A 22,971-nucleotide genomic window follows, 5' to 3' on the forward strand; every position below is an offset into this window, starting at 1 on the left:
GAGATCGTGACCTGGCTGAAGTCGGACGCTTAACCGACTGCGCCACCCAGGCGCCCCTGGTTTGGGCTTTAAAGAGTGATTTATAACCCACTGAATCTAATAAAAGTGTAATTTTGGCTTATCACATCTGATCTCGGTAATTGGAACTAAGAGCCCCTTAGAGAGAGCTGGCCAGTTATCATCAGCCAAGGTGGAAAAAGTATGTCTGTCACAAAGTAATCTTGAGCCTAGGTCAAGACGAATCTAATATAATAAATTATAAACAGGTTGGTAATGAAATAGGAAGCAGCAGCATGAGCTGATAGCTGAGTCATAGAAATTCTTGAAATAAAAATCTATTAATTCTTATTGTTGAGGTCTTGAGAACCTGCAAAATTTCTACAACCAGCTAACAGACTTAAACCATGCCTTAAGTTCTGTTCTTCCATTTTTATGAAAATACATTAAAACTTATCTAACATCTGCTTACTCCTTTTCTTCCCTCTACTGGGATCAAGAAAGTTCTTACGCCATATCATGTGCTGAACCTTTGCAAAAAAACTCAAGTCAACTAATTTTTGAAGCCAAAATGACATTTAATTCAAGATGAAAACTATCATATCCATTATGTTGGCCAAACTAACTTTCAAGGAGAACTTAAAACTATGGAGATTCTGTCAGTGCAGTGACCCAAATTACTTTTTGCCACTCATTGCCTCATCAGTGCAATTCAATTGATTCAACAAGGTCATAACTGGGCATATAGGCAAAGCTATAAAATTTCTTCCCAATATACAAGTTGATGTCAACTTCCAACCAACATGTTTTTATTACCAGAATTGTTTGTTATGCTATGATTATTTTTCAATATGTCATAAATTACTTACAGCTATGCTCATATTGACAAAGTTCTTATCTACTGACACCAATTATTTCCCCTTTAATCTTGTCAGATGGCTGCTGTTCAGTATAAGGTGTCCTTAATTAACAACTAACTGTAATTAAAAGTATAATGAAAATATATTACATTGTCAAGACTCTGTTCATCTTGATGTTATACAAGGACAATAGGACTGTTTCTATGAGAATGTAATGCTCAAATATTTAGCCCTCAAAATTTTCTCAGTGCATTTCAAGGATTAGCATTTTGAAATCATTGTTTTAAAATTGCAATAAGTACTAACTCCACTAAAAATAATATATACGACAACAGCTGTTTATGAAATAGTTCTCAGAAGTAGCTGTTTATTTTTTTGTGTGGAAGAAAAATGGAAAAATTAGGAAATAATTTATTCTTAGTAAGAATCAAAGCTTGAAGCTATCTCTTATTTATTTAGGCCAATTATCCAATTATATTCTTGATATTAGGTCAAATTAAGCCATAAAAATTAATAGTAGTGCAATTCATCAAAAACACATTAATATTTTTACTTAGACTACATCTTTGAGTATATTCATTCTGTCTTGGCAGTGTATTGAGGTTTTCTATTGACACAGGATTTGAAGTATTTGCTTCTTTGTTATCTGCTTTGAAGAAAAAAATGAAATGTAAAAATCTAAATAAGAAACATTTTCAAACAGTATTGAAAGAAAGATCAGAACTTTTTCTTTTGATTTTTTAAAAATTGGCCTTCCTTGGGGCGCCTGGGTGGCTCAGTCGGTTAAGCATCTGACTTCGGCTCAGGTCATGATCTCACAGTCTGTGGGTTCAAGCCCCCGGTCAGTCTTTGTGCTGACAGCTGACAGCCTGGAGCCAGCTTTGGATTCTGTGTCTCCCCCTTTCTCTCTGCCCCTCCCCTGCTCACTCTGTCTCTGTTTCTCTCTCTCTCAAATAAACATTAAAAAAAACAACACCAGTTAAAATTGGCCTTCCTCTATATTATGTAATTTCTCATCTAATATCCTCTTACATTTTAGCATTTTACTATATACTTACTAAATACCTGGGGCTTATGATATATTTTGCACACAAATATGCACTAATTTTTTTGTGAATAAACGATATGGTGATCTGACACATGTTTCAGAGACACTCTGTGAAGTAACAAAGGAAGACACATAATTACTTGATCAGAAATAAAATTAAGGGTCTCTGACTAATGATGAAATCACAACCATTAAGACAATTAAATATTACAAAGTCAGTGTAATTTTATTTTTTCTCTACGGTGTCAATACCCTAAATCCAGTGACTACCAGAAACATAATATTTGGCTGAACTATTTGCGTTTATTACTCATCTCAACAGAGGAAAGAAAAAAAAAAGACCAGGGTTATATTGTGATTTATTATAAAACAGATATATTTGGTCTTAATATCCCATTCCTTCACAGAGTTCCTAAAACCTTTGGAATTTCTTAAGTGAAAAGAATGATAGAGGTGTCTTGATATTTGTAACAACCCCCTTTCAACCACATCTGAGTTTAATGTTAATGAGGTGACTTTTGGATCTATCTAAGGATGGGGTTGGTTTGCCATGTGAACCAACCTATGTTTGGAAGGTTGGTAGTTTCAGTTCCATCCTTCTGACCTCCTGGGAGAGAAGATGAGTTAGAGGTTGAATGGATCAACAACAGCCAATGATTTAATCAGTCATGGCTATGTAATGAAGCCTTCATAAAACCCCAGAAAGATGGGGTTTGGAAAGCTTGCAGGTTGGTAAACACATGGAAATTTGAGGATACTAGTGTATTAGGAGAGGTCGTGGAATCTCTGCCCTTTTCACATACCTTACCGTATGCATCTTTCATCTGGCTGTTTCGAAGTAACTCACTTATACGATCAACCTGTAATCTGGTAAGTAAAATGTTTCCCTGCAGTCTGTGAGATGCTCTAGCAAATTAATCAAATGTAAGGTGGGAGTCATTGGATAGTCCAATCTATAGTTAGTTGTTCAGAAGCACAGGTGAAAACGTGGACACACAAATTGGCTTCTGAAGCGTGGGGCTGGGGGGTGCAGTCTTGTAGGGCTGAGCCTTTAGCCTGTGAAATCTAGTGCTATGTGCCAGGTAGGTTGTGTCAGAAAGTGAAATTGCAGGACATCCAGCTGCTGTTGGAGAACTGCTTGCTGGTATGAGGAAAGAACCAACACGTTGTAAATTGGAATCAGAAACATTAGACAGCCTGATGGGAATGATAAGAAGGACTTAGGACCTCTGATTTTCTTTCTCAGACTTTCTTTCTTTTTTGCACAGTACATCAGTTTGAATCCCAAATTTTTTGCAAGAATTACTGAAAAATGACAGGATAGTTTTTTACTCCTGGAGTTGCTAAATTTTGAGAATGTGTTTCAGGAATGCTTAGCAGGTATTTAACTTTTCTATGGAGAGATAGCCTACCTGTTACAGAAGCTGACAAAGAGGAAAGACAAAGAAACCCTGCATGAATCCAGAAGGTATCTCTTGACCTCCTGCATCTAAATATCCTTGAATGTTTTCAAGCTTGAGGTCCATATAATGAAAGCCAGGAAATTCCCTTTATTCCTAAAGTTGGGTTGACTTGGGGTAATTTGCTGCAACTGAATGATCCCTGTCAAGTTAAAGAGGCTGAAACCAGTGATTAAAGAGGCAAGAGAATGGCAGGGTTTTCCTTTAATAATGCAAATCAAACCTTCACTAAGGGCTCCTTTAGGGGAAGATTTATTTTCTATTCAGATCCTGTAGCACAAAATATAGTACCTCCCAGATATTTTATCCACTGCTGTTCTATTATGTTTTTCTTCAAAGTACTTCTATTCTGATGTCTTGCCATCTGATCCCCACCTCTCATTTGGGTGGGGTAGACCCTACCTCTAATAGATGCCCTGCAGTTTTCCTTTATATCGATAATTTCTCTTTTTTTCTGCCATATTTTTCATAGATGTATTTATTGCTCAAAAACTTCTGGAAGCAGTTAAATGGCTTGAGTTGGTTGCTGAGAAGTCAATCCTGTCCTCTCAATTTATTCAGGAGCATTTCTAAAGGCACTGCTCATTTTCAAGTGTTCATAAATTCCAGGCTGCTCATAGGCCATATTGCATAATTTTGACTAAGCCTATTTATCACCTGATGTGAATGTTCACTTGCTCCCAAACAGATCTTTAGATTGCATGGTTACAAAGAAAAACTAGAGCTAGTCATTAGTTACAGAGGTAAAAACAGATTTTATTCAGGACTATTGCAATAGGGGAAAAGAGACCTCATATAGAATTGGGTTCAACCCAAATATAACATGGGCAAGTCAGAATTTATGGCTAAGAAGCAGGGTAGGGTCAGTGGATGGAAAACTACTAAGAGGAAACATTAAGGTTAAGGAGGACATTGGCTAAAGCAATATAACAGGATTCTTACTGAGGACAAGATGGGGTAATCAGGTGTCACCTGGGGGATTGGGGAGGATGACTAACCCAATCAGATATTGAGGGTGATCAGATATTGAGCGTGGGAGGTTCTGGTTAAACTGAATTAGTAGGTTTTTTGCTGAAGCTGGATTTTACAAGGAAGTGCACAGATGTGCCTAAGAGAAGGATCCTAAAATCTGGATGAGAAACAAATCTTTGTCAAAAGAGTTAAATGTTCTTGGAACTCTAGACTGCAGAGAGGGGAAATCAGAAATCTTAGAAATGCGAATCAGCTCCTTGAAATGGCATACTCTGTGCATCCCGCCATCTTCTCCCCTGCCCAGTCTATAAAATGCCTGATATTGTTTCTTAACTTTGTAGGTATTTGATCAACATGGTTAATTTTATACATCCAAGCAGCACCTACATGATTTGGAGATTTGATATTCCATGCTTATTTTCTAGAAACAGATAAATAGTCTCCTGTTGGACAACATTACTAATTGTCCTAACGTTCATACAGAATTTTCCAGTTTTCAAGGCATGTTACCATACATTGTCCCATTATTTTTTTTCTTCACGTAAACCTCACCTATACACAGACACAGGGGTGCAGTGAGGGTAATGACTTGTGTGAAGCCTTGGGAAAGTGAGCAGTAGAAAGAAGCAATGCCTGGAAACTGGTATGTCAGGTCAAGTGCTCACTTTGCTCTGCTGCTTCTGGATTTTTCAATAGGATGCTGTTTGCTTTTTCATTAAAATAAATGCTTCATCACTTATTTAGGAGTAATACTTAAAAAGATTTTGGCTTTCAAACTTGTGGGGTAAGAGATTCTTTTTAAAAAATTCTTTTAAGTTGTATTTTAGAGAGTGAGGAGTGTGTCTGAGCAGGGCAAGAGGGGTAGACGGAAAGATAGAGAGAGAGAGAGCAAGAGCGAGAGAGAGAGAGAGAGAGAGAGAGAGAGAAAGAATCCTAACCAGGCTCCACTCCCAGTAGTGGAGCCCAACTTGGAGCTTGAGTCCACGACCCTGGGATCATGACCTGAGCCAAACAGGCTCCCCAAAAGATTTTATAATGAATCCTTCTGCACACATTTCTCTTCTTTTCAAATGTAAATCAATTTTAGGGAATCCAAATTTCCGGCTTCTTCGATCATTTCTTTATTTTATGCTAATTATCATATAATGCTAAAAAGGCAATTCATCTCCGAAAAGTACAGATATTTATTATGTTTGAATCTAAACATAGAGACTGCATTCAATGGGATTTTCAGCCACTCACCTGTCTATCTTGGCTGACACACTGAAGATTGTTTTTCCCCTTTGGAAATAACAGTTTATGTATCAGTTCCTCTGCAATCTTTGCTTTATGATTCTTAATTCTTTTCATAATATTTTTGTTTTTGTTGTTCAAGAAGAAAGTTGACTCGGTGCTGATAAAGATGGTATAAAATAGGCAGTCTCAGTGTTTAAGTAGAAACATAGCTTACAGGAAATTTTCTATTGCTGCAATCCCTCCTCTCCTTCTGTGAGCCTCTTCCTTGCATAAAATGTTGCACACATACAGATTTGAGCTGCAGGTGAGGGGACAAATGATCAATCTCAGTAATCCTGAAGGATAGTAGAATATGCTACTCAAAACAGGCCACTTTGGCTTATTATTTTGAGCCATAGGCATTTGAAAAACAGCAAATTCAGGGAAAAGTTTTCTGGACTTCCCATGGCTGTCTAAATAAAGGTCCCACAAAAGGAACTCAGTTGTTATAGAGCCTCTCCACTACAGTTTCATCACTAGGGAAGATTGAGTCTTATCACAGGGAAGGAAACTAGAAGTGTCGACACCCCATCCAGACACTTTGTCACAGATTATTATACCTTTCATCTATTCTTCTAAGGGTCTATTTATCTTTTCTAAAAATCATTTGCTCTCCCCAGGAAGCCTACATTTCCTTCCTCTTTTCCTATTACGATGATATTTAATCCAGAATTGTAAGCCACTTTGGAGAGTTGCTCATTTTTTATGGTCTCCCGTGTGCATAGGAATTCAGAAAAGTATACGGAAAATTCTTTTTTTTCTCCTCTACAATACAGATCAGCTCTCTGAAAGTACGTACTTTGAGGATTCTACCCACCCCTGCCAACTTCAATTACTTTAGTGCCTTTTCTAAAGAGCTTTTATTATAGGAAAATGTTATAACACTTAAAACCTGTCAGAATGGCTAAAATCAACAACGCAAGAAACACCAGGTGTTGGTGAGGATGTGGAGAAAAAGGAACCCTTATGCACTGTTTGGGAATGCAAACGGGTGCAGCTACTGTGGAAAACATTATGGAGGTTTCTCAGAAATTTAAAAATAGACTACCTTACCATTCAGCTATTGCAGTACTGGGTATTTAACCCAAAGAACACAAAAACACTCTTTCATAGAGATACATGCCTTCCTATGTTTACTTTAGCCTTATTTACAATAGCTAAGATATGGAAGCAACCCAAGTGTCCATCACTTGATGAATGGATAAAGAAGATACATATATCACATCTTCACACATATATGTGTGTGTGTATACATATACATACAATGGAATTATATTCAGCCATAATAAATGAATGAAATATTGCCATTTGAAGAGACGTGGATGGAGCTAGAGCATATATGTTAAGTGAAATAAGCCAGACAGAGAAAGACAAATACCATATGATTTCACTCATATGTGGAAACAAAACAATTGCTCATGGGGGAAAAGTGAGAGACAGAGATAATCATAGCAAGAAATAGATTCTTAACTATAAAGAACAGTCTGATGGTTACCAGAGAGGAGGTGGGTGAGGGGATGGGTTAAATAGGTGATGCGGATTAAGGAGTGAACTTGTGATGAGCACCAGGTGATGTATGGAATTGTTGAATCATTATTTTGTACACCGGAAACTAATATAACACTCTATGTTAACTAACTGGAATTAAAATAAAAGCTTAAAGTAAAAATAAATAAACAAATAAAATACCTTAGAGAGCTCCAAAAAGATTAAAAAATCAGAATATAAAATTGGATGTAAGTTATGATCGTAACTTTCCAAATACATATATGACAGAAAACTATAATAATTATAGCTCTCTGTTAATGATAATAATTTTATGTCAGTGTTATGAATATTAGATTTTTTAATTTGTTTTCTTTTTCTTTTTTTATGATTCTGTCAAATTAGTTATTCATTAATTAATGATTCTGAGGTATTAAGTCTGGGTGACCCACAGCTTAACATGGTAGAGCCCTTAACATAGACAGTTCATTTTTCAGACCGTTATTTTTTCTTTTGGCAAGTAAATAGCTTTGATTGAGTCACTTAGTTGTATATGTACTATAGCTACTATATATTAACATACTTAAACTATACCTAATTTATATATTAATGTATCTATTATTTATTAAGGTCTCAACAAATTAGATTACATTAATGACTAAGAGATGTCCCCACCCTTTAAAGTGTTTGAAGTTTAGTGAGAAAGATAGAGAAGAAAGCAGACGATTGAAATATAGGACATTAAATGATACAAAAGGCCGAATCTGAAATGTGATAGGAACAGAAAAAAAAAGGAGGGGGGCAGTGCTTTCAACTTACAAATGTCAGAGAAGGATTTGGGTAGAAAATTACTAAGAAGTCAAGGTGCGTATCAGTTATTTGAGATTGGAGAGTGAGGGGTGCTTCAGGCATAGAGAACAGAATAAGTTGGTGAGATCCTGGCATGTTTAGGTGACTAGAAGTGAGTGAGCATGTCTGGAGCTAGGATTTCAGGGTGACATGACAGAAGACGAAAATAGGCAACAAAGATGCTTAGACTTCATTTTGATAGTGGTGGACTCTGTTTTGAGATGTACATCACCAATTAGAGGTGGAAATGTCAATGTCCTGCAAAGTTTGAACATATTTAAGGAATATTATGTTCAAGCTGAAGTTCTCCTATTTCAGGGCAGAGGCCAAACAGAATGTTAATACCTATTTCAGTGTGACAATGGAATAAAATCTTAAATCATCACAAGTTCCCATGTTACACCTTCATGGCTTAAAAAATGAGGATGAACTTTAGATTTGGGCACTGTTTTGTTCAGTTGTACTACTTTGTTCAAATATCAGCATCTCCCATGAATTGTGTACAGGGGACAAAGTTATTTAACCTTCCAGAGCCTCAGTTTCCTTGTTTTCTAGATGGGAATTAATTCCAACCAGAGGGGAGTTAAGAGATTACAGGTGACATCTTACACAAAGTTAAACTGAAAGGGTGCCTAAGAAGAAGAAGACATTCAAAAAGTACTCTTCCTATTCTTACCTCCGAGATTTCTAAGAACACACATGAAAATGACTCCAACAGGTCAAAAGCAAAACATTCTTTTAGATGTAGCCAACTCCACTTGGCAGTTGCTGGGTACTATTTTCTAAACATGGAGTCTGTCCTCTAGCTCTTAAAAATATGCAAATGACCCCCTTGAAATTCCCTACACTGCATATGAACTCAGCAATGCAACACCTTACTTGGCACACATTTTCTCATGATATGTCTTGTAAAGTGCAATATTTTAACTTCTACTTCACCAATTGTTACACTATTACTTTGTATAATATCCTATTAAGTGTCCCTTCTAAAGAGATTATAATCACCAGGCCCTGAATGTTCAACCCTGCTGAGCAATTCATCACCCCTACTCCACTTTTCTTCCCACGTCAACATCCACAATAGTCTCTGTGCCTCTATTATTTAGAAAACTATGAAACCCTGTATCAGTACACAAACAGCTGTTTCTCAGGACATTTTTCAGCTTATTCAAGCACTTGCCATAACTGAAATCATGCATAATTACAATTCTAACTGCCTACATATATTTACAAAGACCAATCTTTGCTTTACTTTCTGACAAAGGCCTCAGTTGGTACAACACAGGTCAATAACTTAATTATACCATTGTGAAATTGAAACAGAGAGGCCAAACATTTTTCAGGTTTGTTGCCATTGGTCTTACAATGAAGGAAAGGATATTCATGTGAATTACAAAGCATGTTTTTATGTCTTTTTTTTTGTATTTGCATTCAATTTCACATACTTCAAATACAATGAGATTGTGTGGAAGTGACTTAAAATGTTTTCCGGTTTATTTTCATCCTAGAATCTCAGTATATAAAAATGGGAAAAGTGGGTTAAGACCAAAGTCACAGCACCTTCTTATCTTGAGTACAAATTTTTGGAAGAGTCTTTATTTTTTTTGGAATAAGCTTCAGGAATTTCACCAAATTCTCAATTTAGAAAACATTCAAAATATTTTTGCAGTAGTTATTTTTTACAGGAGTACCTCTGTAATCATGATAACCACTTTTTTTTCATTTTGTTTTTTATAACGACTATTTTTAAGACTTCTTGGAGGAGGTAGTTCCATGTGTTGTTAGTGAGAGTGAAATCTGGTCTAATATTTTTCTTGAACTCTTTAACATTGTTATTAAAATTTATATAAATTCATATATGCCCTCTCTTTATAATTTATTATACTTTATCCTAATAAAATTATCAAAGATGTAAATAAAACTTCAGTCAAAATGCTACTCAGTGCAACATTCTTATAATAATAAAAAGAAGCAAATTAGTCTTACATCATACAAAAAAAAACACCTCAAAATGAATTAAGGATCTAAATATAAGACTTGAAAACACACAAATCCTAGAAGGAAGCACAGGCAACTAATTTCTCTGACACTGGTTGTAGCAACATTCTTCTAGACATGTCTCCTGAGGCAAGGGAAATAAAAAAAAAGCAAATAAATCATTGAAACTTTATCAAATTAAAAAGCTTCTGCAAAGCAAAGGTAACAACCAACAAAACTAACAGACAACCTACTGAATGGGAGAAGATATTTGTAAATGACATATCTGATAAAGAGTTAGTATCCAAGATATATAAAGAACTGATACAACTCAACACCCCAGAAACAAATAATCCAATTGAAAAATGGACAGAAGACACGAGCAGATTTTTCTCCAAAGAAGACATACAGGTGGCCAACAGACACATGAAGAGATGCTCAACATCACTCATCACCAGGGAAATGCAAATCAAAAACACAATGAGATATCCCTTCACACTTGTCAGAATGGCTAAAATCAACAACACAAAAAACAAGTATTGGCAAGGATGTGGAGAAAAAGAAACCCTTGTGTACTGTTGGTGGGAATCCAAACTTATGGAGCCATTGTGGAAGACAGTGTGGAGGTTCCTTAAAAAATTAAAAATAGAACTACCCTATGATCTAGTACTTCCACTACTGGATATTTACCCAATGAATACAAGAACACTAATTCTGAGGGATATATGTACCCCTACATTTATTGCAGCATCATTTACAATAGCCTAACTATGGAGCAGCCCAAGTGTCCATTGATACATGAATGGATAAAGAGTTCTCTGATCCATTTTAAGAGTTGTTCACACTCGATTCCTTTTCTCCCACCTCTCTGGAACTCACTTCCATTTAGATTTCATCCCTATAGTTTTTCTGAACTAACCCTTGTCAAAGTCAGCAATGACCTCCAAATCACTAACAGCAGTGGTCATTTCTTCATTCTAATCTAATTTTGACTTGTCGACATTTTTTAATATATTTGATTCTCTCCTCCTTGAAATACCATATTCACTTGAGTTTCAGAAATTAATACCTTGCCTCTAATTAAAGGAGAGTTTTATGGGTCAGTCATTGGAGCTTTTGTCTCTTCTCTCTACCTTCATACTCTAAACTGGGACTATCTAGCAAAAATGTCAAACCAGCCACAGTTCAGTGTCCTGATCTCCTGGTTCATGAGTTTGAGCCCCACATCAGGCTCGCTGCTGTCAGTGCAGAGCTCACTTTGAATCATCTGTCCCCCCCCGCCCCTCCCCTGCTCACACTCTTTTTCTCAAAAAAAATTGTTTTTTTAATAAAATTGTATAAAAAGTAAAAATAGGCAATTTTAATTTTAAAATATATTTTATTTAAGACAACATATTAAAACATGATTGAAAGTACAATCAATATAAAATAATTAGTGAGGTATTTTAGATTATTATTTCACACAATGTCTTCAAAATCTATGGTATTTTATGCCTACCATACATCTCAATTCAGATGACTCATGTTTCTAATGTTCAAAAGCCCTTTGTGGCTAAGTCTACCATATTGGTCCATGTGGGTGTAGATAATCTCATTTATGGCTTTAAATACCATCCCTCTGGGCTGAGTGCTGTCAAATTAACATAAATAGAACCACTTCCCTGAAATCTTCTTCCCTTAAAAGCTTATTTGATATCTCTACTTGGTGTCAAATAGTTACATCAATATGTGTGTGTGTGTGTGCACGTACTATATATATATATATATATATATATATATATATATATATATATATATTTATATGTATGAATATATATACATACATATATAAGCATTTAATATAATGATTTAATGATTACCTACTATAAAAGTGTGTGTGTGTGTGTGTGTATATATATATATATACATACAGACAGTTAACCTTGTTAGAACTAGAACTACTTCTATAAATGTGCATAGAGTCTGATCATTTATGTCCATTACTACGCTCTATTATTTCCCTGCCACTAGGTCCAAGTAGGAGTCGCTATTTTTCATGGTGCTTGCACTGTTCCTTTTCTACAGTGAAGTTTTTTTTCTCTTTCTCCAGAATTCTATAAAAAGTAGAAAATAAAAGACAAATTCATATGGTGGTGTAATTTAATGTTTGCACCTAATTGAACTTACCATTTTCGTTTTCTGCCTGGTCTCTGTAGGCATTTGTGCTTATAACACTAGATGTAGACTGTAAGACATGACACACAGAAGGAGGCTTAACATATCTTAACCAGCATCTGTCCTATTTATCACATTAAAGATGTGGGTGATGTTTGTTGGCATTGCTATGTCTGTAAATCATTAAATAAAATAATGACAACCTTTCCTTTTGAACTCCATAGTTGAATTCTTTTTACAATTGAATCTAATAGTATGAGCAACATTCAGGAGAATTTAGACAAACATACTTGAACTATGTTACCCACCACAGTAGTTTCAAACTTAATGCTATGTTTTTGATTCCTAAAAGAGCACTTGTGACATACAATGTGGAGTAATTACGTGTAGTTGAATATTTTATTTCTATGAATAAAAAGAGTATTTGCAATGTGTTATTTGTGCTGAGGTACTTATCTGTAATAAACTGAAACCCTTGCTCTCACCTTGCTATTTTGTTATATAATACATAAAAACTAAATTAATAACCATGAAGACAACAAAAGATGAGTTTAAAATAATCAAAGGGGTTCATATTCATGTGTGGTTTTTTTATTATTTATTTTAAGAGAGAGCGCATACATGGGGGAGGAGCAGAGAGAAGGAGAGAGAGAAAGAACTCAAGTAGGATCTGCACTGTCAGTGCCGAGCCTGATGCAGGGCTCGAACCCCATGAAACATAAGATCATGACCTGAGCCCAAATCAAGAGTCAGATGCTTAACTGACTGAGACACCTAGATGTCCCTCATGTTTGTTTTTTTAAATGTCATAATTACAGACAAATTTCAATTTATATTAAACATAGATATAGATGTGGGTGCAAAACTAATCAAATAAACCATGGAATCATCAATGCATTTGTAGACAAATCAAGTTTTCTTTTTGAAAGTACTGATTTAAATTAGATGAGACCCATTATCCTCCAGTTAAATATATCAGAGCAAAGGGATTTCCATCTGCATTGCCATCACTGAAATAATCCAAAGGAAACCAAATAAATAAATTTCAAAAACAGGCAAAATGTGAAAACACCACTCATTTAAAAAAAAAAAAACATTTGAAGTAGTCATAACACCTAACTACTAATTGGAAAGAATAGCTGTTGTAAAGTGTGAAACTTGAAATAAGTCAAGGGGTGATGATAAAGTAGATGAGGCAGATTCTCAGACTTGACTAGAGGTACCTTTCCCTCTGGATTATAATGTGAAGGTTTGTTCTCTAGGATTCAATAGAGAAGCAGAAGAGCTCAGGTGTGAGTGTGGGAAACCTCTCATTTAGTAAGTTCTGTTTTATCCTCTGATAGCTTATTAAATATTCTGTTAAGTGTTCGGTACCAAAGGAGGGTTTATATCTCAGCCCACGGAGAGAAAGTCTTGTAATTTTCATCGTAAATCTATTTTTCAGCGTCAAGGATAAGAGTAAATGCTTCCATTAGAAAGTTATTTTCTTAATCACTTCTCCTGTTTCTCCTTAGTATTATGGTTAATTAAAGTAATTTGTTGGATTACGGTTACAAAAAGATAAGAAAATATGAAGATAATTATGTGCCACCTGGGTTTAACTATTATGCCAGTGAAGATTGCTGCAGTCCTTATGTTAAACTTTTAAAATGAAATCTTGTGTAATAATTACATAGTCCTTGTTAAGTTACATTATATTGGAATAAAATATAATAAGCATAATGTTTGGTTTTTTTCAACCAAGAGTCAAGGACTTGTATTATCAAAATAATTATGAAAAAAGCATTTAATCCGACAAGTAAATATATTTGTAGTGTTGTCTACATATGCTATGCTATCACACAGGAGAAGGAAGGGGACATCTTCCAGAAGGAATGCTCGTTAAACCTTATGATGTCCGTATTTCACCTGAAGGGATGAGTAAGACATGATGACTATTTGGTATCGTTGAATAAGTAGTTCAGAGAACAAATCAGCAATGTGCATTCATTAGTTATTTCAGCAAATATTTAATAAGCATCTACCATCAGTCCAGCCCTGGTCAGCATCCTAATGGCAGAGAATAGACAAAGACTTATTCTAGAGGGATAAAAGATGGTAAGTATGGAAACAAAAACAGATACATCAATTTTAGGTTCTCTGAAGATAAAGGAAGGAAGAAATGAGAAAATGAGGGCTGGCTGCTATTTTCTGAAGGGGTAAGGAAGCCTCTCTGAGAGTCACAATCAAACAGATACCTCAATGGAACAGGCTGCTTATCATTGACATACTTGATGATTCAGTTTGAATGCTGAGATTGTGTGAAATTTGTCCAGGTTATCAGTATATGAGTTTAGATATTTTGTATTCTCCATAAAAAGAGTACTTTGTACCACCATCAACACAACTGTAAAGATATGTATTGGCATTGTTTCCGGTAATATAAAAGCAATAGGAAGGGCTCTTAGGGGTACAATAACACCATTATTAATTGCCTTCATACACTCATGAGAAATTTCGTTAATGAGTATTAATGGTTAAAGAGATGCCATCCTCTTAAAATCCATGTAACAGAATAACATGTGAAACATGAACTAATTCTCTTAACTTTATTGTAACTCAATTTTCTTATTTGTGTAAAGACTTTTTACTGTCAAGTTTCTTCTTTGAATAGTGTATGGGCTTGAACCGACAGATTGCTGGGCTCTTGAGCTCCTTTGAAATGCAGATTGTTTTGAGGTTCTTGGGCACACAGGGCTCTGTAATTATGCCACAACAACAGGGAACCTCTAGCTCAAGAAAGACATTGAACAGCTGCGGTGACCGTGTACAAACGTTTTCTCAGTTTCCAAAACAAACAGAAACACACACTGTTCAATGGCCTTTATTAGCAGACTATTCTCTAATTTCGTCTCATAACAATCTGCCAGTGTTTTCTTTAAAATTGCTTTCTAAAAGAAAAAATATATATTACTTAGCCATTTTAATTCAAGTGAGGCTAATGCTTGGCACTCCATCAAGACTGCTATTTGAGTCCACTTTTTCCCCTGCGAGACTATTAACTACTCATTATAAAGACCATGATAAAAACATATATATAAATACTAAACCTTAATATGTACAAGTAGATTACATGTACATGTACAATATGGACATGTAGAGTCACTTTGAATTTATCCTTTTTCATATCAACTCTGAAGGAATCAGAATTTGTACATAAAATCTCATTGGTCTGGTCCACTGAATCTTACGTAAAGAAATGGCTCATTAATTCTAGGAGAGAGTCCTACAGAATGATTAGAGCCAGGGGCCCTGGAACCTGGGTTCAGACCCTGACTCTGCCACTCATGAGGTGTTTGGCTGTGGACTGGTTACTTTTTATTTCTGAACTTCTGATTCTTTATCTATAAACTGTGAATGTTAAGAGCACCAGCTTCATAGTGATGCTGAAGTGATAAATACATCTGGCTTTAAGAGCTTCCCCTGGATCCTGGTAAGAGCTCAGTGCACATGGCTTCCTCCTGTTTGTGCTCTTTGAAGTCGGGGTGACTATACTGAGCACAAGTACAGAGTGTATCCACACCCCTCAAAGTAAAAGTGATCCTTTGCTATTTGATTAGAGAAGAAATCATCAAATAGTTCTAGCAATTAGGAACATGTATGAGCGACAGAGACAGAAAGCCTGACTACATTGAAGCCATGTACTGCTTTCTCAGCTAACCAGGCCTCGGGAGATGTGCTGTTACTTGTCCAGGTTCATTTGCACTGTGGTGTTATCAGAGAACCCGGCTTGTAGCCTAATGATGCAACATAGCTGCTACAGATGGATACACCAAGAAAGTCCTCAAAGCAGAAGGGGTATGGGAGTGAAGGCAATCTCTTCTGTTCTTGCTCTTTTATCAGGAAATCAACAGATTTCCCACAATTTACCATCTGAATTTTGTTGATGACTTACTGTTATTCTCTGTATCATATGGCAATTCTCCCCGGTTAGAGCTACTGAAATAGCAAGCTGGGACCTTGCAATCTCCAACAAATTTTAGGTTATATTAATAGGAATGGAGGTGAGAAATACAGGTTGGGTAATATTTTAGTGTGTGCCATAATAGCCATCCAGGGAAACATCAGAATTAAGTTAGACTTCCATATACTTATTTTATGGTTTGGTATTTATTGTTTTAATATCGAATTGCCTATTGGAGAGTGATACTATAAACTTTTCATTGCTTAATTCCTCTGAAGTTTTAATTTAGCAGTAGTGCAAGATTTTATTTTGTATCTGAAATGTTTTCGTGTGCTTTTGTTTGTTCGTTTGTTTTCCTGAAAACCATCAGCAGTTGGGCAAGGTGTCCCTAGAGTTCACTCAGTTCATTCATCACGCTTCAGCTATACTGGCTTTCTATTTCTCAAATAGGCCAAGTTCGGCCCTACTTCATGGCTTTCCCACTTGTTCTTCCTTCAGGTTTGGAAAGCACTCTTCCAGCCCAAACCTACACCTATCACCACCATCTGCCCACCTCTGATTCCTAACCTAAGTTTGGTTCAAATGTCTTTCTCAGAGGCTCCTTCTCTGATCTGATGCCCCTTCTAATCAGCCTCTATCTCACTAATCCTATCTTATTTTATTCATTCTCTTGTTTTAATTTTCTTTCTTTAAAACTGTCTTATTTTTTATGCACTTACTTAATTGTCTGACTCTTCCAAATTTACAGTAAGTTCCTCCAACTGAGGGACATCTGTCTGATTCATCACTACAGTTTCTCAACCTAAAACTGTACTTAGCACACAGTAGCAATTTAATAGATACTTGTAAGATAAATGAAAGAATTCTTAACACAGGGTTGTTCATTAAAGCAAGAGGAGTGATTTAAATATTAAACACTGAAATGTTTGATTACAGCAAGAGAAAAATGGGTCAATCTCTCCATTCCAACAATTGGAATGTACTTGAGAATACGTCTTCTTACACCTAACAGAACCTGAATGGACATGGTAACAGCTCTCACTTAAATTATACGATGGCTAAAAAACCTCCTTTTATTGACACAGACTTCCATTACCCCTGGTCAAATCTTGCTGGCTTCGGCATCATTGCCTTTGTCTATGTCTGTCCTGAGGCATCAAATATTTATTTAAAAATGCAATTCTATCCAATTAAATGATGGGCAAAATATCTGAACAGAAGTCTCACTAGAGAAGATAAACAGATGGCAAATAAGCATATGAAAAGATGCTTAACATCATATGTCATTAGGAAATTGCAAATTAAACCAACAGTGAGATACCACTACATGCCTGTTAGAATGGCAAAATTCCAAAACACTGGCAACACCAAATGCTGGTGAGGATGTGGGGCAACAAGAGCTGTTGTACATTACTGACAGAAACACAAAATGGCACAGTCATTTTGTAACCCAGTTTTGCAGAGTTTCTGGCAAAACGTAGTATCATTTTGCCATATGACCTAGCAATCATGTTCCATGATATTTAACCATATGAGTTGAAAACTTATTACTCAAAAACCTGAATATCAGCCTGCAGAGCAGCTTCATTCATAATTGCCAAAACTAGGAAGCAATCAAGATGCTCGTAAGTTAATGGACAAACTTGGCACATCGATGCAATGGAATATTATTCAGCAATAAAAAAGTGAGCCACCAAGCTCCCACAAGACATGAGAAAACTTAAGTGCATATTGTTAAGTGAAAGAGGCCAATCTGATGATGCTACGTGGTGTATGATTCCAACTATTTGACATTCTAGAAAAGGCAAAACTACGGAGACACTAAAAAGATATGTAGATGCCCAGAATTTGAAGGGAAGAGAATAGACGACCTATACGATGTTAAACATAAAGAATGAACCTTAATTTAAACTATGGATCTTAATGAATAATAATGCATGAGTACTCACCAATATTAACAGATGTACTACAATAATGCAAGATGTTAATAATAGAGGAATCCAGAGGAAGGGTGTTGGGGAACATGGGAATACTTTGCCTATTCTGTATTTTTCTATAAACCTAAAATTACTCAAAATAACCCATCTAACATCTGTTTTTAAATAATGCTCACAGAGTAATATTTAAATACAGAACACCTGTCTCTAGTGTCTTTGTATTAACAACTTGTAACATGAAAACTGGAAACAGTGATTGATTGGCTTGGCCATACCTATCCACAGAAGAATTGATTTATTCTCTTTCTCCCTTAGATTAGTTGAATAACCAAAGGCCAAAAACGTTACCAAACCCCATTTAATTCTGGACTGAGATTCAATGTTTTTCAAAGTTCTGTTTTGAATGGCTTTTATAAGTGTTAACTAAACAAAATGTCAGACTTCTCAAAGATCAGCATGTCTTGGGAAATTTTAATAAAAAATAATTGTAATAATAATTGACTGTATTTTGACTAACAAGTAGATATTTCATTTTCTTCCTCAAAAAAAAGGACAATTTTGGCTTTGAGGAAAAAATAAAATTCTCTGGTACAGTAAAAATGTGCACAGATTGAAATATGTCATTCCGTTATCCATGAAATAGAGAATAAATGTCTTGCTTACTTACTAGAAAAACAAATTTTAACCCTAGAAGAACAGTAAAATTCAGATACGTTAATACCTCTTAATGCTTCTGGATTATATGGAACAATGTAGTGTAGCTCATGCTCACATAAACATGGAGAATATTTCTTGTGGGCTTTTGATTTTTGGACACAATCCAGGATCAATCAAGGCTTGAAAGTTCAAATACATTAAAAATGAAAAAAAATTAATTGATGTAATAGTCATCAGAGTTACCGGAAAGTTGTCATCTTCTATTAATCTTAATAATCACGATACTATGTAGCTTTATCACTGTTAACCAGTAGAGTAGTTTCACAATGGTTTTTCTTTCTTTTATTTATCTTTCCTAACAAATATCTATTGTGCAATAAAGGTTAGAGATCATGAAACTGCCGTGTCATTTACAAAGCCTGAGTGATTCATTGATTGCTGGTCTCTTGACTCACCCTTATAACTATCTAAAAGGTTATCTTCTCCTTGATGAAAGTCTTCCAGCAGGCAAGGCGATAGAATGTATCGATGAAATGTCTAAAGGCAAAAAAAAAAAAAAAATGCAATTGCAATCACTGTGAAATTCTAATTGGGAATCTGTTTTAAGACTTCATAGTTGAGAGACATTTCCATTTGTTTTCTCCCGCTTGTAAGCCAGTGTCTTAAAGCCAGCTGATGCTGGGGGAAGCTGCAATAACTTATCCTAAATTTCTTTCCTAGCGATCTGATGGCACAATCCAAAAACTAGAGGTTCTTTTCTGATAGTCTCAACCTTAACTGAAACCCGACTCTTGCCAGGACCACATGCGTTTCCAGCTTTCTTTTTTAGAGGATAATGAAAAGTGCTGCATACGTGAGGTCTGCTACTGAGCCTTTAATAAAATTTATCTCATGCAACAAGATAATAACCCTCTGAAGTAGGCATTGCTGCCCTGTTGTATAGTTGAAGAACCAGAGACTCAAGAACTTACATATCCTATTCAATGTTTCAAAACTACAATATGGCAACAATTGATTTCTACGTCCCTGATTCTACACTATACATCCCTGTTCCCCCTCCTGGTGTACTGCATAGACTCCTCTGACACGCGTCTGTGGTTATCACTGTCAGCTCTCTTATGTGCAAAGCTCTACCTCTGAGTCATCACCATGCAGTCACGGTGGGTCTCCAATGCTTGTAACTATCTCCATGATTGTAGTCAGCTTCCATTCCTAGCCACCTCAACTGTGGCTGCAAACGTCACTTTCTCTTTAACTCCTCAAACCCTCCACCAAAAAAGTATCTATCATCAGGCACATGCCTGCTCTCTCTCTTTCTCTCTCTCTCTCTCTCTCTCTCACACACACACACACACACACACGCACACACACACACACACACACACGACTTTGCATCCTACTTTACAGAGTAAAATTCAGGTTTTCTGGCAAAAGATTTCTCAGCATGCTGTCCCTCCCTTAACCCTTTTTTGAACCTATATTCATCATCAAACCTGTCCTTTCTGTCCTAGCAAAACAGACATCCTCAATCTTCCTGTCCAAAGCTAATCTATACCTGGGCTCCTGAGTCCACCGCTCAGGAACTGGCTCAACATTTTCTTCTCTTTCATGATTTCATATACATACATCTTTTGGAGTTTGTACTAAATCTATGTATATGTAAATTTTAGGAATGATTTTTGCCTCCAAGTAACAGAAAACACTTCTATATATGGCTTAAGGAAATAGGGGTGACTTTTTTCACATAGTAGGAAATCTAGAACTAGAAAGTTACTGTCATTGGTTTAAAAGCTTAGCAATATCAGGACAATGTATTCTTAATTCTCTCCTCTGTATCCTGTCATGTAAATATGCTGCCATTGTTTTGTACATTACACCCTTTTAGAAAGATCTCCAAAATGTTTCCACTCTGATCTTATTGGCTGGAATTCATCAGCCAAACTGGTTGCACAAAGCTACCCCAAACGCTTTAGAGAACGGGAAGGGCAGGTATGCAATTTTTTAAGGCTAAAGAGTGAAGGCAGGAGAGAAAGAAAGGAATTGAGAAAAGGTACTGTTTTAGTGAACCGACGCTGTCTGTCAAAGCACGTGTGCGTACTTTAGTGTCTTGTATCTTCGAAACAGGAGAGTTATGCAAAAGAAAACTGTGATAGATCCAGATTCTTGATTAGTGTCCCTGTGTTCAGCTTGTGTCTTGTTCCTCCTCTGTCGTACCTGGACTGCTTCAGGTCTGACCCTCTGCAGGAATTTGTTGGCAGTTCCCTAATTTCTGGATCCATCTCCTCGAACACTTGGAGCTGTGACCACTTCTGCCCAGACACAGGAGTCACCTCTTCTGTTCATTCGCTTCTGTCTGAAAACACACGACGGAGCAACCTTGTGTGCTCAGTCCTTTTGACTTTGCTTTGACGTTATTAGTTTTTTCCATATTTTATTTCTGTGTTGCCATTTTGGGACTGTAACTGGAGAGACATTGAAAACTGTGTCGAATCTGCCTTCTTTAACTGTGAGCTTTATCTTATTATGTTGAGTGATTATTTGTATGTCTGTATTGGTTCCTAGGTTCTGAATTATGGAGGCAGGGTCATTTATTTACTTTGTTTTAGTTCTTAGTGTGCTGCACAGTTCTTAAGTACTCGATTATTGATGAATGTGAATATAAATTAATTAATTAATCACTAAATGCTCAGAAGGATTTGAAATCCAAATACCAGACTTGGAGTACAGGATTGCCCCTTTCCACCTGCCTGAAGCAGCAAAGTTTATTTCACATCTCAGATCTTCAGTTTCTCAGTATTTAAATTAAAAATGATACTAAATGCACCATGTACTTCATTCATATTCTATCTTAAAATAAAACCAAATAACAGAGAAAGATGCTTGTTGAATTACAAAATGTAAGCAGGTATTGTTTGACACATTTTTCTTTTGAAAGTCTTTATGTAGAATCTGACAAAATGATTAATTAATCTAAAATTATTAATTGAAATTCATCAACAATTTAGTGAATATTTACTATGTACCAATCACTATTCTTGGCACAAGAAATATGGTGACCACTAGATCAGTTCCTGTTCACATGAAGCATACTTCCTGGTGGGTGAAACAAGGTAGGTGTATTCATTTTCCATTTGCTGCTGTAACAACTTACCACGGGCTTACTGTTTAAAACAACAAGACTTAATTATCTTACATGGCCAAAGCCTGACAGGTTTCACAGATTAAAGTCAGGATGTAGGCTGGGCTGTTCTCTTTTCTGGAGTCTATAGAAGAGAATTTGTTTTTCCTTTCTGCTAACCACTCCCTGCTTTTTAAAAACACATTGATAGTAAGAATCCTGGGAATTCTTTCCCATACACCATTAGGATGCATTGGAAACTGATGAAAAATACAATACACTAGCATTGCCAAGAGTTTTTTTCAAAACCATTTATATTCTCTCTCTCTCTCTTTAATTTTTTTTAACGTTTATTTATTTTTAAGACAGAGAGAGACAGAGCATGAACGGGGGAGGGTCAGAGAGAGAGGGAGACACAGAATCTGAAACAGGCTCCAGGCTCTGAGCCATCAGCACAGAGCCCGACATGGGGCTTGAACTCACGAACCGAGAGATCATGACCTGAGCCAAAGTCGGATGCTTAACCGACTGAGCCACCCAGGTGCCCCTCTCTCTTTAATTTCTAACTGAAATCTCCTTATTTTAAAAGAATTACATACAAAATCAGTTTACTAAAATTCCTTCAGGGCTAAGTCAAGTAAGGTACATTTATTTCTACTACCAACCCAAGAAGGTGATTATTATTTCTATTTCCTCTTAGCATATGAGAAAACTCATAAGTGTTCAAAAAACTGTAACTTATCCAAAAAAGGCTACCAGCCGGGGGTTGGCCAGGATCTGGACGAAGGGCTGAGCAGCCGTTGGTACCAGCCTTGTGGTACATATTAGGCAGGCACACCCACCTGCCTGAAGTCTGTGGGCCTTTTCCATGGCATTGAAAAAGAGGTCACATGTTTAGGAAGAGTAGAAGAAATACCAATTTATAAACCACACCAGGTACAAGTTACATTTCTAAAAAAAACTTTCTCTTGGATAATTTGATGAAGACTAAGACCAGGGTTCCTGGGTGGTTTAGTCGGTGAAGTGTCTGACTCTTCACTTTGGCTCAGGTCATGATCTCCCAGTTTCGTGAGTTCGAGTCCCGTGTTGGGCTCTGCGCTGGCAGTGTGGAGCCTGCTTAGGATGCTCTCTCTCTCCCTCTCTCTCTGCCCCTTCCCCACTTGCACTGTCTCTGTCTCTGTCTCTCTCAAATAAATAAATAAATAAATAAACACTTAAAAAAAGTGTGGCACAATGTGA

At 36.3% G+C, this 22,971-nt stretch overlaps 1 pseudogene; it reads right to left on the reverse strand.

Moving 5' to 3' along the window:
• The window catches only part of LOC101100331, a 33,157-nt pseudogene extending 10,555 nt beyond the window's left edge, over positions 1–22,602 (reverse strand).
• Between the last annotated feature and the right edge of the window lie 369 nt (positions 22,603–22,971).

This window comes from Felis catus, chromosome D1 (genome assembly GCF_018350175.1).
Source record: "Felis catus isolate Fca126 chromosome D1, F.catus_Fca126_mat1.0, whole genome shotgun sequence".
Lineage (NCBI taxonomy): Eukaryota > Metazoa > Chordata > Mammalia > Carnivora > Felidae > Felis > Felis catus.